At 41.6% G+C, this 17,623-nt stretch overlaps 1 protein-coding gene across 2 annotated transcripts in view; it reads left to right on the top strand.

Moving 5' to 3' along the window:
• Positions 1-2,779: 2,779 nt before the first annotated feature.
• The window catches only part of LOC138799476 (acyl-CoA desaturase-like), a 30,459-nt gene continuing 15,615 nt past the window's right edge, over positions 2,780-17,623 (top strand). The window contains exon 1 of one of the 2 annotated variants that reach the window (XM_069980708.1): positions 2,780-2,893. The gene's annotated coding sequence lies outside the window, so the exon portion shown is untranslated. Of the gene's footprint in view, positions 2,894-11,590; positions 11,707-17,623 lie in introns of those variants that run through there. The other variant, XM_069980709.1, reaches the window with a different exon arrangement.

The raw sequence follows: 17,623 nt of genomic DNA, 5'->3' as shown, positions 1-17,623 counted from the left end.
AATGCTCAAGTGCTGGTTACTTGGGTCAAGCATTTTTGAATGCTCGAGTGCATGACTTGAGCAATGAGTCCAGTCAATAGGAGACTCAATAGGAGACAGGAGACTCACGCATAGGAGTCAATAGGATACTCACGCATTTAACCAGGTTCCCCCTGCTCGGCAAAGGGGAGGATGTCTGGTTTAATTGAGATCGTCAGAATGTGATGGAAACACTCTTTTCTGTGCATTTACTTGTAAAGAAAGCAAAAAAAACAAACAAACCTCCTTCTACACCCCTAAAAGTTGGCCCATTCTTCACCGTTAGTTCCCGTAATCTATGACAACCATAGATGACATAGGTGAAGGGGAAATAATTGTGTGCAAGATTCTGGTGGTGACCCTTCTGCAAAATTGTGGACGAGAGCCTGGTGTTACCATCTGAAAAATTATGGACAAGAGCCTGATGTGACTCTTCCAAAAAATTGTGGGCGAAAGCCTGGTTTGACCCACTGAATGATGGTCTCTTCAGCGCATTGATATGCTGTTGAGAAGGAGGAGGAAGCTAAGCAGAAAAAGGATAAACCAATGAATCTTATAGCCTTTTTTAGGGTGATAGGGGTACATGGTTATCCGGTTACAGCTTGCAAAGACACCTGGTACACTGGTTTCCACCAGTTGAGAAGTGAAGTCTGGGGAAATTCAGGCTTTATTCATTTTGATAAGCGTCAGCCTTGTCAGGCATATACACTTTTTAGTGATGATCCCCCCCCCCCCCCCCCCCCAGCAGTGCTAAATACCCTGACAGAATGCTAAACACCTCCAAGGGGTACAGTGCCAGATCGTGACACTTGTGAAGCTTAGACACTAAATAGTTGTAGGGTGCAGAGATATCATAGAGGATGCTGGTACGGTTAGCTACATACTCTGTCTCCATTTTTCTTAACTTTTCCCTCTTTGTCATCCTATGCTGCGCATTGATGCAATTATTTTGTGGGGGTGTCATGAAAATGTTTCAGACCTTGGAGAGTGCTTCCATGCCTATTTTGGACATTCTGCCTGCTCCCCTCATCTCTCCTCCTCATTGGCCAACGCAACAACGTCCTCTGCCACTACCACTGTCAAATTTGAAGTATTGTAGCAAATTTTCTACCAGGGCCTTGTGGAAATGTGGAGCCTGACTGGTAACCCGATGTTGCTGATGGTATTTCACTATTGTTTTCGCAAACCCTAATCAATGTAAGAAATGCTTAGTTCCACCGCATATTCAAGTTTCACAACAATTGTGAGCTTGCAACTGCAAGTAGTGCCTTCAGGCCAGCGCTATCTGTCATCAACTTCCTGAAATGGACTCACAAGCGGCGCACCTTCAGGAACAACTCTGGCAAATTAAGGTTTTAAGAAACTGCTGACCCACCAAATTGAACATGTGGGATAGGCAGAGCATATGTGGAAGGTTGCCAAGGTGCAGAGCCACCACCAGGTTACAGTTATTACCAGAAAGACCATGCCTGCTTGGAGGTTCAGTGGTGAGAGCCACAGATCAGTCGGCTCCAACATACCATTTAACAGACCTGCGGCAGTGTGCTTTTTGTCACCTAAGCTCAGCATTTCCAGCACAGCCTGTTGAAGCTTCCCCACGGCAGGGCTGCAAAGCTTCCAGCTACCAACTGTTAGTGGTGTACTGTCAGATGTTATGGTGTTATAGGAGGTTATGGAGGAGGGGTTGGTGAAAGTTGCATAATATGCAGAGGAAACCCTGACAGCGGCATGGCCCACAATACTCGTGTGCCGAACCAGGATCCAACTTGGTCCCGTCCTCAACATTTACCCAGTATGCTGTCAGGGAAATATAGTCTCCTTGGCCACAAGCACTTGTCCACATGTCATGTCGGTGGCTAAGTGGACCTTTCCAGTAACCACTTTGGTCAAGGCATGAGTGTTGTTACATGTCAATTTCTGATGTAGGTCAGGAAAATTACAATAGGAAAAATAGTGGCAGTGGCAGAGTACTGAAGGACAGCTGTCACCTTGTGGTTTTGGAATTCCTCCGTTTCCACAAGCCTTTATGACCACATCTCCAGGGTGAGGAGTTTTGCTATCTGCACATTTATTGCTTGTGCATGCGGGCAGTTAAACCATGTAAGGGAAAAGGGCAGCTGGCCATAGCCTTCCCTCCAGATAACCTCTGATCACTGGGGATTACAGAAGCCAAAGGAGTTGGTTACATGGGACACCCCTTTTAAAGCTGCAAAAGACGTTGGTACCACTACCTCCATGATTTCTGAAAATTCATGACAGCTATGATGGATCTGTTTTCCTGCCCCCTCTCACTTAGATAGCCACCCACACACATACACTAATCTATCTGCCCCCTCTTCACACAAACACACACACTCTGGTCACCGTGCCCCCTTCACATACATAGCCCCCCACACACATACAAAAATTAATCTCATTGTTTGCCAACTGATTGCTGAAAAATACATTCAATGTGAATTACAGCCGTATACTTTTTAATATGTAGATGCATAAATATATAACCAAGCACAAACATACATCTTTTATAGAAATTTTTCACATATTAGAAATAAAAAAAAACAAAATTTTCTGCTTAAAAAACATAAAATTATTTATGCAACACATTTCATCATAAGAACCATTGTGCTTGATATCTGTAGTTAAGCAACATATAGCTTATCAAAGGCATGACAAGGTCACTGATGCCGATATGCCAGGAGGATGGACTTCTAGATAAGATCATATGCAGATGAGTCCTGGCATATAAAGCTAGTGATTTGCTCACAGTCTGTCTCAATCTGTATCAGGGGAGGCTCCGACATTGTCCTACACACTGTGGTCCACAACGTCCACCTCCTGTTGCAATATATTCTAAAGAATAGAAATCAGCTGAATTGTAAGTATTAAAGTTTCTAGCATTTTTCTACTTTATATGACGTTCCTGTTAATATTTGATAGGTTTTTTATAAACAATAATTTATACATAAATAATGTTTTCATTCCAACAACAACATCCAGCTAAAGTTGCATTGGCCGTTGCATTATAGCAGGTTGACCAATTGACTTTTCATTACAAAACCTATAGGAGGCCCTGTCATTATCCTTTCCTTTATCCAGAATTCTAAAATAACTGAACATGTGCAGAATCTCTACATTTCCAGAGAGGTGGACACAAATTCTTAAAGGGAACCTGTCATGGAAGAAATGAGGTCTTGTGGACAACATGTTGTAAAGCAGTGCTTCTCAATTCCAGTCCTCAGGCCTCACCAACAGGTCATGTTTTGAGGATTTCCTTAGTATTTCACAGGTGATATAATTATAGTCAGTGCATCAGGTATCATCACAGCTGTTCTTTGTATGAGATATCCTCAAAACATGACCTGTTGGTGAGGCCTGATGACTGGAATTGAGAAGCACTGTAAAGCATAATAAGCAAAATTATAGTTTATAGTCCAGTAGGCAGTTCTACTCAATAACTGACAGCTTTCTCTTAAGCCCCTTTTACACAGGGCAATGCTGTCTGAGGGAAGGCTGCCCAGGTGATCGCTAGATGGTCCGGGCAGCCCATAGAAGATAGCAGCAGTCTTCTGCTGCCGCTCCTATTCCACGGAGCAACGGCAGCAGATCGTTGCTATCTTAACATATTGAAAGACAACGAAAGACAACGATCAGCCGACATTTTTCATGCCAGCTGATCAATGTCTTCTATTACATAAGGAGAATATCGGCAGTTATCGGCCGAATAAGACCGTTTATCGTTTCGTGTTATAGGGCCTTTAGGTAAGGAAGTTTGTCAATCACTGGGTGAAATTGTCCACTGGATGGTCCAGAATGAACATTATTAAAATACAGGTCACGCTGAATCATTTCTTACAAAACTTAAAGGGGTATTCCACTCAAATTAAACGGTTAATATTTTGCTGCCCTTGGGGAGGATATAACAAACAGTTATTCTTACCTTTTCTCCTACGTCATCTTCGGATCCACAGCTGAACGATCCCATTTCGGCAGTACAGCCTGCTCAGCCAATCACTGGCCGCTGCACTGTCCTGTCTCAGTCACTGATTGGCAGAGCAGGTTGTCATTGCCGAGACAAGTCCGTCTCGGAAGTGGTGGCGGGATTGTCCAGCTGGGAAATCAAAGATGATGTAGGAGGACACTGGGGAAGTGCAAAAAGTGAAGAATAAGCTGTTTATGTTCTCCCCAAGGGCAGCAACATATAAAAAGTAATTAATTTGAGCAGAATACCCCTTTAAGTACAACACACAGATTATTAAGTGATATATAGAAAAATTACTCTTAGATCAATAATGGACATTAGAGGAAAAATAAAGAAAAAAAACCAGCCTATGTATAAGCCCAAGCCTGATAATGCTCCTTGTGCATCGCTGCTGTTTATTGCTACTTACTATGACTGAGATTACCATTAGGTAATTGTTATATGCTTTTATTATATCTTTTAATCATTATTTAGTTGGCTGTTTCTAAAGGGAACCTGTCATGGTAAAAATGCAATCTGCAGGTGGCATGTCATAAAGCAGGTAGTGTTGAGCGAATTGAGTGAGAGAGTTCCAGGTTAACCTGTTTACCCATATAAATGTTCATGACAGATAGCATGACCGCTATCTGTGTAAAGTGTGGATACAGGTATATAGGGAGCTGCTAACAACTTAGTAGGACCACCCAAATTTACTGCTTTGCTCTTTCTGGGATAGGTAGTCAAGTGTGTGGTTGTACTCCGTAAATGACATCTCCCTATATATACACTTTACGCAGATAGCTGTCAAGTAGGACCATCCACATGACTACTATGCACACAAGGAGCAGATAGTTACATGAATAAATGTACCTAAATGGAAAATTTCCCACAAAATGTATGTATCACTCTGCTCAGCATAAGCTGCTCTACAGCATGCTGCCTGTAGATTGGTCTGCTGCACTGTGACTGTTCCCTTTAGGGTCTGTCCACACTTACAGACTCGCAGCTTAAATCTCGCTGCAAGTCTGGCAGGTCCTGGCAGTTCCCTATTACTACATACTCACAGCTGTCTGAAAGACCGCTGCGAGTATGTAATTTTGCCGCCCCCTTAACCCCTTCGGCTCCTGCTCTGCTGCGTGTATACATTACCTCTCCTTGCTGCACGGGGTCCCAGCGTACTGCTCTCCCGCCCAGCCAATCAGTGGCTGCGGCTGGGCAACACACTGATTGGCTGGGCGGGAGAGCAGTGCGCCGGGACCCCATGCAGCAAGGAGAGGTAATGTATACACGCAGCAGAGCGGGATCTGAGCGGGAGCCGAAGGGGTTAAGGGGGCAGCAGAATTACATACTCGCAGCGGTCTTTCAGACAGCTGCGAGTATGTAGTGACAGGGAACTGCCAGGACTTGACAGACTCGCAGTGAGATTTATGCTGCGAGTCTGTACGTGTGGACAGACCCTTAATGCAACATTTGTCCAAACCTGACCACTCCAGCTTAAGAAGTTTGATGCAACGCTAGGGCTGCTAGGAAAACATGGATACAGCCTATGGTTTTATTCATGTTTTTCAGCACTCCCTGGGGAGACATCTATCTTCTTCAGCCGCTGGGAGTCTAATGCCAAGTGTTAGGGTTTCTTGGCGTTCAGTTTGAACTTTTGGCAAGTTCACTCATCACTACTGATAAAGTTAAAGAGTCAAACCCTACTGTGTTAATCCAGGGGAAGGCAGATATAACGCTTATAAGACAGATAACCCTTATGAGGCAGATAGCTATGTATTTTACTGTTTCTATTTCAGTAAGTTTAATTTTAATACACAGAAAAACATGTCCCACATTTTTGTAAATGTTAAAAAATTTTATCCACCATTTTTATTAATTCTTTTCTTTTTTGTCATACACATATAGGAAACATAATGCAGTTTGAACCCACACTAAACACAGTCTTGCACTCATGACTTGCGAGTGTCACACTTTTTAATCTACGTCTCTAATACAGAATTTCCCATCCTCATGTATATATGTGTACAACAGCACTCTGTATATAACATACTAGGTGACTGTAACAATATCTGAAAGTGAATGCTGGGCATGCCCCACACTGCGGAGGAGGTAACTGCAGGTCATCAGCCATTTGACACATCAGCACAGCAGGTTTGAATCACTTCCTATTAAATTCCCCCCAGGCTCCAGCTTACAGTTCAGCTCTAGGCGCATGCTCTATTCCTACAGACAGAGCCAGGAAGAAAACAGAGAAAGACAGAAATGTAAATGAAATCCTAAGCCATTAAAATCTGTAAGTCCGATGTATTTCAGACTACAAGTTGTTATCCAACGCTGAACCAACGAAGCAAAGAATAAGGAACAGTTATGCATGTAACCACTTTATGCACATAGTCACAATTAGAATAGTTGATAAAGGTTAACCCTTTCACTACTACATAAAAATGGCATATTTACTTTGATAAATGGCTCTCAAACATATAGTTTAACATATAGATAGACATATAACATTTTATAGCCAACAGCTGAATGTATTTTTATATGCTTGTATTCAAAAACAATTGCCTGAGCTTTCAGTTCACAATATGTATGAGTACGGCCGTTGTTGCCATCGGCAACAACGGCCGTACTTTGTGCGGAGTGCAACATAGCCTATTCAGCTATGGGATCCCGGCCGAAGCGAATACACATCACATGCGCTCCGACCGGGATCCTGCACGGGGCCGCAAGTAACTGACATGTCAGTAACCCTGTCAGTTCACACAATGAAGTGAGCGGCTCCGGCCGCTCGCTTTACTGTGTGCTATGGGAAGCTCTGAAGCAGGGGCGCGCTGACACCGGCCGTTCCGTGACCCGGCCGGGGTCACGGAACGGCCGGATGTTCACAGCGTGTGAACATAGCCTTAGGCTGCATAAACCCTTACAGCATTCAACTGGGCACATGGTGTGAACTTGGCCTCAGTATTGCAGTGCTCTTTCTGCATATTTTAAGCCTATGTTCACACAATGTAAATATTCAATTAATCAAGGCCATTGTTGCAAATTGCGGGTCAAAACATTTGATAAAAATGTTGACATGTCCCTAGAACATGTCAAATGTTTTATGGAAACTCAGTAGACAGCAGATACAACTAGTTTACGACAATAATCATACTGTACCTCAGGAGTATTCCATATTTAGTGAATTTCCCAGAATCAGGTATAAAATCTAACTTTTATTAGATATGCATTAAAAGTAAAAAATGTATTAAAACAAGTGTTCTACACATATGAAATCGGCACTTCACAACAGATCTAGGGTGTTGACCCTCTGATAGACTGGTATATTTAGGGATAGATTAGCCCAGATATATAAGGATAAAACCAGACTTCAGAAAAAATTGCGATAAACAAGTATCTCTGTCTCAATTCTGGAGCCAGAATCACCATCCTGGGCACGTTGGGGGTAGTGAGTAATCCCTGTGGGGATGAGTGCACCATATCTACACTGTGACTTATCATGATGGCTGTCTTGGCAAACACTGTCAGTATATATGCTTCATGCACTTGCCAGTTTCTGTGACTGTACCTGCTGTATGAGACCTTTTTCATCTTCCAGGATTGGATGTTCCTCTAGTACTCGGCAGACATAGCTAGTATAGATTATCATAGGGGTTATGCATGTTATCATATTTGCATGTGGCTTGTGACATCATAGGATACTGGTATCTAACCTGAACCCCTGAATAGGACTGTCTCTGAGGGTCATTGCTATCCCTATTGGTCATACATACAGTTTCTGACGTGTAATACTGCAGCCATAAAAGTGTACTCCTGATTGTATTGTGTGTGGTTTGTCTGTGTCTTGGGGTTATCCTGACCTGTCGCTCCAAGTGCTTATCGGAGGCCGGGCCAGGGTGACCACCCGACGCACAGAGTATATACACTATATATATCCCCACTTGTCTCCTACCCTTTTCTATATTTATCTGATTTTTCTATTTATTTAAACACCACAATTCTATATAATCTCTAAACAGCAACCATTGTGTTTTGTGAAGGTCTCCTGATGATCCCAGGGATATATCTGGGTGAAACGCGTAGAGACTTGGATTGAGACAGAGATACTTGTTTATCGCAATTTTTTCTGAAGTCTGGTTTTATCCCTATATATCTGAGCTAATCTATCCCTAAATATACCAGTCTATCAGAGGGTCAACACCCTAGATCTGTTGTGAAGTGCCGATTTCATATGTGTAGAACACTTGTTTTAATACATTTTTTACTTTTAATGCATATCTAATAAAAGTTAGATTTTATACGTGATTCTGGGAAATTAAATATAATTTACACGTATTTGGACCGTGGTTACTGCACGCCCATACAAGGTGGTGCATCTGTGATAACATATTTAGTGACCTGCAGCAAACAATGCGTGGAGTGCAGGCTGCCAACCCGAATCACATTAGGTCAACAGGTTTACAAACCAATTGAAAACAATTAAAAAGCTAAAGATTACAAGTTATCCATGTCTATAGCTCAATGTACTGATATGCAATCAGTATCAGCCTTTACACTGCGCTGTAAAATGATAATAATTACAATCACAATGACCTTTCTAAGACCCTAAGGAACGCATGTGGCAGAAACAACACCCAATACTGCATGGTTATTGGTGACCACATGGGTCTCGGCCATATGCAGCGACTGCAAATAAGGGAACATGGCCTCAAGGACCAACAGCCTCCTAAAAACCACAGACTGTTACCTCTGGTGAGGTACTACCACCCCACAAAATAGCAATGTATGTATAATCAATACTTTTATATTTATTACAATTTATAATGTATAAAATCTAATAGAAAGGATAGTGATATACCCACAAGAATGATGCATCTTAGCTAGTATCTATACCACTGCAAAATTACCATAACATACTGTCAGGAGCCGAGCCGCGCTCTGCCGAGGCGCGTGGCGTCCTTCACAACGAGCAGGAACGGTTGCTGGGGGCGAGCCGACGGTGTCCTTAGCAGCCGCCCTGCACATTCAGATCTTAGGTCGCACTCTGATGTTATCATGCTCTGTTGTTGAGCGGGACTGGTTGCCAGGGGCATGCCCATTGCATCCCCGGCAACCAGCCTGCTGTGTTTTTTTTTTTCTTTTGTGTATTGCCGCGGCTGGGGCCTCACCACCCCTGGTCCATCGGTTTCAGGTTTACCCTTGATGGTGACTGACAGCTGACCTAGCCAGTTAGCTGTCAGCATCTAGGTTCCTGTTTACTATAAATCTCAGCCCCTGGTCTCATTCCAGTGCCTGTGATAGCGCCTTGTGCCTTGACCTAGCATTTTCCTGACTTACTATTGTTGTTGTTCTGACCTTTTGGATTAGTAATTCTTAGTACTGTTCGAGGCAAGAAGGTAGGGACAGCTGGGGCGGGTCCCAGACTAGGAATGCACTTGTCTCCGTGTCTTTCCATTCCCTTCCTAACACATACGGTATACAATGGATACAGTTAGGAAGGTCTATGATATACCAGTAAATCACCAACACAAATAGGGAGCAATAGAGTCACTATATTAGGTACAGAGAGCAAAGTGAAAAAGATGGTGATATATTCTATATACACCGCCTGACTGTTTCATTTCACTCGGGGTACTCTATATAGTCTATTTTCTCTTACCTGAGTTAGGTGGTTTACTGCTATAACATACAATTCCTTAAAGCGACTCTGTACCCACAATCTGACACCCCCCACCCCCACCCCAAACCGCTTGTACCTTCGGATAGCTGCTTTTAATCCATGATCTGTCCTCCGTTCACATTAAGTCAGTGTCCTAAAAAAACAACTTTTAAACTTACAGCCCCTTGTCCTACGGGCATGGCTCAAAATATCTGTTCCCTAACTTTGCATCACCCCTCTGTCCCTCCTCCCCACCCTCTTTATCATTAGGAATGCCACTGAAACATTTTCTCCATGCTGAACATTTGCACAGGTGTCTTAGCGATCCAGCCCATGTGCCGGGCTGACGCAGGTGAGGAATAGGAGACAATCTGCCTGGAGTATTCCTAATGATGAGGAGGGCGGGGAGGAGGGACAGAGAGGTTGTACCAGCCTAATGCATATACAATGTAAGCCCCGGCTGTTGGGGACACGGCTGCCAGTTTAAAAGTTGTTTTTTAGGACAATAACTGCATCACCTGCCGAACGGACCCCAGGACAGAGCTTGGATTAAAAGCAGCTATCCGAAGGTACATGTGGTTTGGGGGTGTCAGATTGTGGGTACAGAGTCGCTTTAATGGAGTATTCTAGTAATGCAAAATGGAGTCAGGATGTTTTAAAGATAAAAAATCCACCATGATTGCCCACCACTGTTTTTGATGTGTTGATCCTACAATAAATCATCAAGGGGGGTAACCTCTGTTGCCAGTGACTGGCTAAGTGGGTATTTTCTGCAGGGTCAACAAGTCAGACGAAGTAGGGAACAATGAGGACCAGGATCCATTGAAACTGCTGGCAGGGAATTAGGTCAGGAGAGTAAGCTTTCTTTTTTATTTTTAAATCCTGACTTCATTTAAAACAATACCCCTTTAACTGTATCCATTGTATATGGAACAGCCCATGTGTAGTGGTATAGGTACTGCCAGAGATGGATCATTCTTGTGGGTACACTATACTACTGTCTGCTTTTTAATTGTGCATTATAAATTCCAATAATACCACACATACAATTTTTCTTTTCATTCTCTCTCTTTTTTTTTTTTTGGGGGGGGGGGGGGGATATGTGAACATAGCCTTACGGTAATAAGCAAATAAAGGACAAATGTCTGTCATTAAAGGGGGGGGGGGGGGGGGGGGGGGGGTTGGTCTTGATATTGAGATTGCATATAAATTTCCTGAAAAGGTTGAAACACAGATTTGATTATTTTATTACAGGATCCCCATTATAAAGATGTAACAGGGGACAATTAAATAAAATCTAAAGTATTCCTATAAAGTTTTATATTAATAAATTCTTGTGATATGTACGACTATTGGTTGATGTCTCCTGTCGCTGGTTTATTTTCTTGTTAGTGACATATGGTAATGACTCAGAGGTATATATATATATATATATATATATATATATATATATATATATGCCTGTATGGTATAGGATACAATATGCTGACTAGCCTCCTAATGTGGACAGTTTGTTTCTTTTGTTATTATTTATATGTATTTATTTATACACACTAAAGGTTTGTTGCCATGATGAAGAACCTATAGTCCGAAACGTGTCAGACAAAGAAACGGCTCATAAATCAAATAGAAATCATTTGATTTCAAGCTCCAGCTTCTTTCTAACCTGCATTGTACTGCAGATCACTATAAGCCAAGTCATCCTCAGGCTAATAGAGGGTTAAGAGCTGGAGGTGTGTGCTCTTGAATTCCGGCTTGTAGAGCAGTCAGCAGTCAGCAGATTGCTACTGGCCAATGGTAGGGTACAGATCATGTGGCACCAAATTTCACTACACCAATAGAATGGCCGTGCTCATACTGGAATAATGTACAGGCATCATTCTCATTTCAATCCCCTGACCGTCAGCAGCAGCAGCACAGGCAGCAGGCACAGCTCCAGTGGGGATCACATACACTAAGCTACTGATCCAGTAGGAGAGCCTGTACATCATCTATCCCTGCAGTATATGACAGATTATTTCCCATTGCTGCAAGCAGAGCTGCGGAGATACCAGGATCCAGCACAAAGCAGGTACCAATGCACTGCCTGCCTGGCACACGCAGCTCCTGCAGAGGGTGACGACATACAACACATACACTCCTTTGTGCCATTTCACATGAAGCTTTTCTTAGGAGAGATGCATCCTGTAATATAGCAGTATGGATTTTTTTTTTTCTAGGTTTTATTTATTTATTCATTTTACCAACTTGGCATTAAATGACTGGGTATTGGGGGCATCATAAATCTAGGACATAGCCAAGCCATAATTTCTCTGATGCCCTGGCATTGTTAATAATGTCGAATGTTTTCCACTAGAATGACATGCATAGGATGCTGCAGAATAGACGATGCATGCGGTGGTGCTGGGTTGCATTTGACTGATACAGATGTCTTTAATCTTTCCGTGCTATGCCCTGTTTTTTTTTTGTAAGATAGATGGATGGAGCAGGCATGACGAGGGCAGATCTAATAATATTGGTGCCAGTGATGTCCATTATAATGTGAATTTATGTTAATATGTGCATTCTTTATCAGGCTGCTAGTCTCTATTGCTATACAAATAGGCAGATGGTGCGGCACATACAGACACACACACACACACACACACACGCATACATACACACACACACAGGTGGAAAGATTGGGACCAAAAGAGAGAATATTGGTGAAGCTAGCCTAGTATGCTGAAGGGTAATCTGGCTATATTTTCTATTAAATGTGCAATAATATGGCATTCTGCATAGACAAAGTGTATGTGACAGTTACACCCATTCTGCCCCCTTTCTGTCATCCTTAAACACTGGCTGGCCTGCTTTTCTGACTAAACCAGGGGGTGGGCTAGTGTGTAGATTACATAAATGATGTACACATGTAACAACGTCACATTTCCGGAAAGTTCGGTTGTTCTATGGTATCATAGGATTGCCTATGTAGAATAGATTTATCTGGAGCCTATATTGCGCAGGGGGAGCAGGCCTTTGTTCATAGACTACCTCTTATGTTGCTGCGTTGCAGTCATTTTTTTTTTCATCTGTGCTAATTGTTGCGATGCGACATCATGTGTCATGGATTACTGCATGCACCATCTAACATCCGAGGGAGTTCACCCGCCCATTATAGGAACATCTGTCAATGTTAGAACCAGACTCTAACCAGATGACCACCTCTGTTCGAATATTTAGTGTATATTTTATTTACTATAGATAGATATTGTCAGAATGAAAATATAATCGAGAATCTGTAAGCCAGATATGGAACCGAAGCAGAAAATTATATTATGAGGATGGAGGGAATCCATGTGTACAGGCATATATAAGAAAGACTTGGAACAGTGTGTGTGTTATCGGATATTATGGTACATTGGCTTTGTTAAAATTACAGGAAGTTCACATGTAAGCAATTCATGGATACATACTAATCTTCCCTTTACAAGAGGGAGCGATCAATAATTGAGCGGATAAGCTGCAGGCAACTTCAATTTCTCATGCAGTCCTGTCTGCAGTAACTGGGTGTTTAACCGCATCCTGCATTGTTCTGTTGGGTTTGCAGTGCAGCTTTAGTCAATATGAACTCCAGGAGCTTTGCAGGTCTATTATAAACATTTTATGGCATTTTAACATAGTATTTTTTGTATGTGTTTGAATTACATGTGCAATGTGTCCCATTGTTTTCAACAAGGATATGTGCCATGGTTTACACTGCATGATGCGTCTCAGCCAATCCGGTCAGGAGGTGCTGTAAATAGCATATGTGGCATGCCTTTAAATGGACCTCCAATAGTATTGGAGTGGGTGCTATAATGCCCACTGAAATACAATTCTATGAGTCACTTCAATCCTATAAAGCAGCTTAATTTTACTGTATGTAGAAGGGTTCCATGGAACCTTTGTGCTTGCAGCTAAATCAAGTACCATATATTTGAGGCCCCGTTCACATAGTGTGCAATGTTTATTTTTGACAAATTTGCTAGGAAATTGTAAAAACTGAAAAAAACAATGTAAACAATTTATGTATTCAGCTGCACGTCATACAGTGGTACAGTATATGCAGTTTTCTGACAATGTACCCATGAAACATGGAGTGCACAAAGCCTTAGTGGATTACATATTCCTTAGTATATTGCTCAGTGTGCCCCCAAAACACAGGTGCACATAAAGAAAAAGGATTTTTTTGCCCGGGTCTGGACAAATTGCAATGGACCAATGTGCCTAGAAATATCCTGCTAGCACCCACGTCTCTTGATAGTATTTCCATTGGTATTTTAGGGAATCCTTTTCATTGGTCACTAAAATAAATCATTTTATTTTCAGTTACACTTTCTTGTACAGTTAAAAAGGTTTTCCAACATATACCAGCAGATAGAAGCCAAACGGATACTCTTTTGACCACCATTGGGTAAATGGAGCTTAATGGATTTGTGAATATGTTTGACACACACACAGGGAGCTTGGCCTATACACCAAATACAGGGCTCATACATAGTGTGAACAGAGCTTTAATGCTTCATGTGTCATCCTGAGATAATCACCTTCCCTATATTCTTCAATAAGACAGCCATCAATTATTTCTCATAATAATAGTCATTTTCTCAATCCAAGGAAAATGTCAAACTAATACTAGAGAAAACCCATCTTCAGGTTGAAGATTTGCTATTAAAAAATTGTCATTAAAAAAAAAAAAAAGTTTGAGACAAAACCTGCATTTCTGATGTACAGAATATATTGTATCAGAGGAACAGGTGGTTTCTCTTCATTCAGAATTGGCTTTGGTAAGCCCATCATCAAAACTGCTTGTATGTGTCCACTACTACTGCCATTGACAGGACACAGGAAACAATGACATAAATGCAGTCATAAGAGTATATTGAACTCTAGCTTACTGACCTAGTTATAACTACAGCATTCCATATGCTTTGAACGCCAGTAACCCAACTTGTAGGATGGGAGGAAGCGCGTGACTGCTCTGTTCTCAGGGTAACCTCAGTTTATGGCTGTTGCTATCAGTACAGCTTTACTGTACACCATAAACACTACTCAACATTGTACTGATAGTTCTACAGGATCAGGCTCCATGTGACCAGGGAAATGCTTGCTTGGGACATATTGTGTATAGAATTGTGAGCAATCTGTCCTTACCTCACTATCAACTGAAATAAAGATACAGTATGATAAGATATGCCTGTATCTACCTGTTACCAAGTGCTGTGTTCTCTTTATTTTCTCTTTATTTCCTTCCTATATTCATTTCTAGTGATGTCACTGGACCTCCTGTACAGTAATTTAGAGATATTCATGTGTTGTGTGGACCTTACTATTAACATTGATATAATATGAATACAGGCCCTAAAATCCTTTACCCTGACTATTGTAAATGATGAATTATTGGAGATACTGTTTTGCTCTGTATAAGCATATAAGCACATAAACGCTTCTGATTGAAGGCTTAGCTGTAGCGTATGCCTCTGTACATGGTAAAATTTTATATATATATATATATATATTATACTATATATCATTTACTGACATGGTTCCGACAGCAAATTGTCGGGCTTTTCTCCATATTGTCAGTTTTTCGACATATTTACAAAATGTGTGAGACACAGTTTTCGCGAAAACCCATCAAACCCATTGTTTTTGTAGAAAAAGTGGGTGTGTCCCTTAAAAACCGCAACAGCCGACAGATTTATTAAACAAGCCAGCATTTTTTGATGGGTTTTCTATTCTAAATATCAGCCACTTGTAGTGTGGTGGAATAGTTGGGTTTTAGTTTTGTCCTGTAAAAAACCTGATAAATTCACCAAGGGCATGTGCCACATTAGTGAATTTGACGTGAAAAAAAAAACAACACAACTAATGGCATAACGGCTTAAAACTGATGGATTGTTAGTAAATGAAGCCCAATATGCATTAAGCATTCTTCATTCACAAATCTATTCAGGCAAATGGAAGCAGGGAAAAACTCAGAGGTTGGACCCCCACATATTATAAGAGATGGCATATACCCCACTAATCATAAAGTAATGCCATATCCTGCAATAAGAAAATCCCATTAATGCAAAATACAACAGTGGTTCCCATGTGCAACCACAACCAAGTATGACTAGGCCCTAGCTTTTTCTACAAAGGTGACTCCAGGAGTGATAGCCTTTCCTATATGAGCATAAAATCACACGCTATGTTAGACTACATTGCCATGTTCCATAGTTTTTCAGAATCATATATGTATAAAAAATCATATCCATAATGCATCTGTATTGCATCCGTCCCACTACAGGATTTTGCAGCCGTTTTTCAGGACAGGTATCAAAAATTCAGATGTCTTTTGAAAAGGATAGCTGCAAGTAATGATCATGATCATTATTTGCGGCCGTCATTACCAATATATAGCCATTTTTTAGCACTAAAATGACGGCCATCCAGAAAGACGGACGTCATTTTTATGTAGTGGGAAGATCGCCTAATAGTGTCGCCCTTCTATATAACATCATGGGCCTAAATTTTAACACCATTAAAACACCATTTAGTGGCCTGTTCTTATAAATAGATGCTGACGGCATCCATGAACACATAATATCTCATTGGATTTTCTCTTTGATGCCTAAATATGCCACTAGGAGTTATATCACTTCAGCAAACACACATCAGAGCTTTTTAACTTGTGCTTTAAATTGTGTCACAGCAGCTGACTGGAAACATGGGAACTGACATTCAGTCTGGTAGAACTAGTTTCTCCTAGTTTTTCTTAAATGAAAAAGGTTTTAGTCTAAAAAAAGTTAAAACGTTTTTGTCATATATTTTAAGTTTTGACATGCTGTTCAATGCAGTCCAAACACAAAATATACACTGGGGACCAGACCATGGAACTCCCAGTATCATCATTTATAATGATGCCGGGAGCTCAGAAATTGTTTAAATCTTCGTGCTACTGTACTGACACAGCATGTAAGCACAGTAGCATGTATATATAAACAGTTTTGAAGCTCCTGTCATCATAATGAATGACAATTAGTGATGAGCGTACATGCTCGTCCGAGCTTGGTACTCTATGGTACTCGTTGCTCGGACGAGCATCTCGCGATACTCGAGAAAATCTCATCATCCGTTTCCTGTAAGTTTGGGCGCTATTTCTCAGCCAATAAACATGCAGGAGACTCTTTATTACATCCTGCGATCACGTGAGACCCATAGATGTCGATAGCAGCGATGGGTTGGCCAGATCAGATGACCCTGCCATATAAAAATTGCAGCCGGTAGTGCTCGCTTCAGACGTATGCTAGAAGAGATTAGGGTCAGAGCTGCTGCTGGTCAGGGAAAGTGTTAGGGAGGGAATTAGCGTTCCAGTAGGCAGGGAATACTAGCGAAACAACCAAACAGCCCTTGTAAGGGCTCCAAATCGTTTTTAAATTGTATTACTACAGACTGCTGGCTGGGCCTTGCAGTGCAGCTACCACGATTTTAGCAGAACACTGTGGTGATCGGCTGCTGGCAGAAAAGGGACATTAGGTGTTGCACACATACCCCTAAGAAGTGCTCAGTACTACTTAATATTTTCTGATTTCTGTATTTCTTACACAAGGCATATCTAAGTTCACTACTGCTTCCACAGTGTAAATGGGGTGTCACAGAGTGTATATAGGTGCAGCCACCAACAGATTGTATCTCACAGCCCCCCCCCCCTCCCAAAACTTTTGGGACCACTAGTATATTTTCAGATTTCTGTATTTCTTACTCAAGCCATATTGGTGTATTCACATGTTGGGACCACTAGTATATTTCCAAATTTCTGTATTGCTTACTCAAGCCATATTGGTGTATTCATAGCCATGCTGTGTCAGGCAAAGTTGTTGGGTTGTTCATCATATGCTACCTCTGTTTTAATGGTTCTCTGTGTTCTCACTGCCATGCTGTGTCAGGCTGAGTTTTTGGGTGGTCGCTATGCCTACCTCTGT

The sequence above is a fragment of the Dendropsophus ebraccatus genome, chromosome 8 (genome assembly GCF_027789765.1).
Source record: "Dendropsophus ebraccatus isolate aDenEbr1 chromosome 8, aDenEbr1.pat, whole genome shotgun sequence".
Taxonomy (NCBI): domain Eukaryota; kingdom Metazoa; phylum Chordata; class Amphibia; order Anura; family Hylidae; genus Dendropsophus; species Dendropsophus ebraccatus.
Note: the sequence above shows the minus strand (reverse complement) of the source record. Positions and strands in the feature narration are given on the sequence as shown.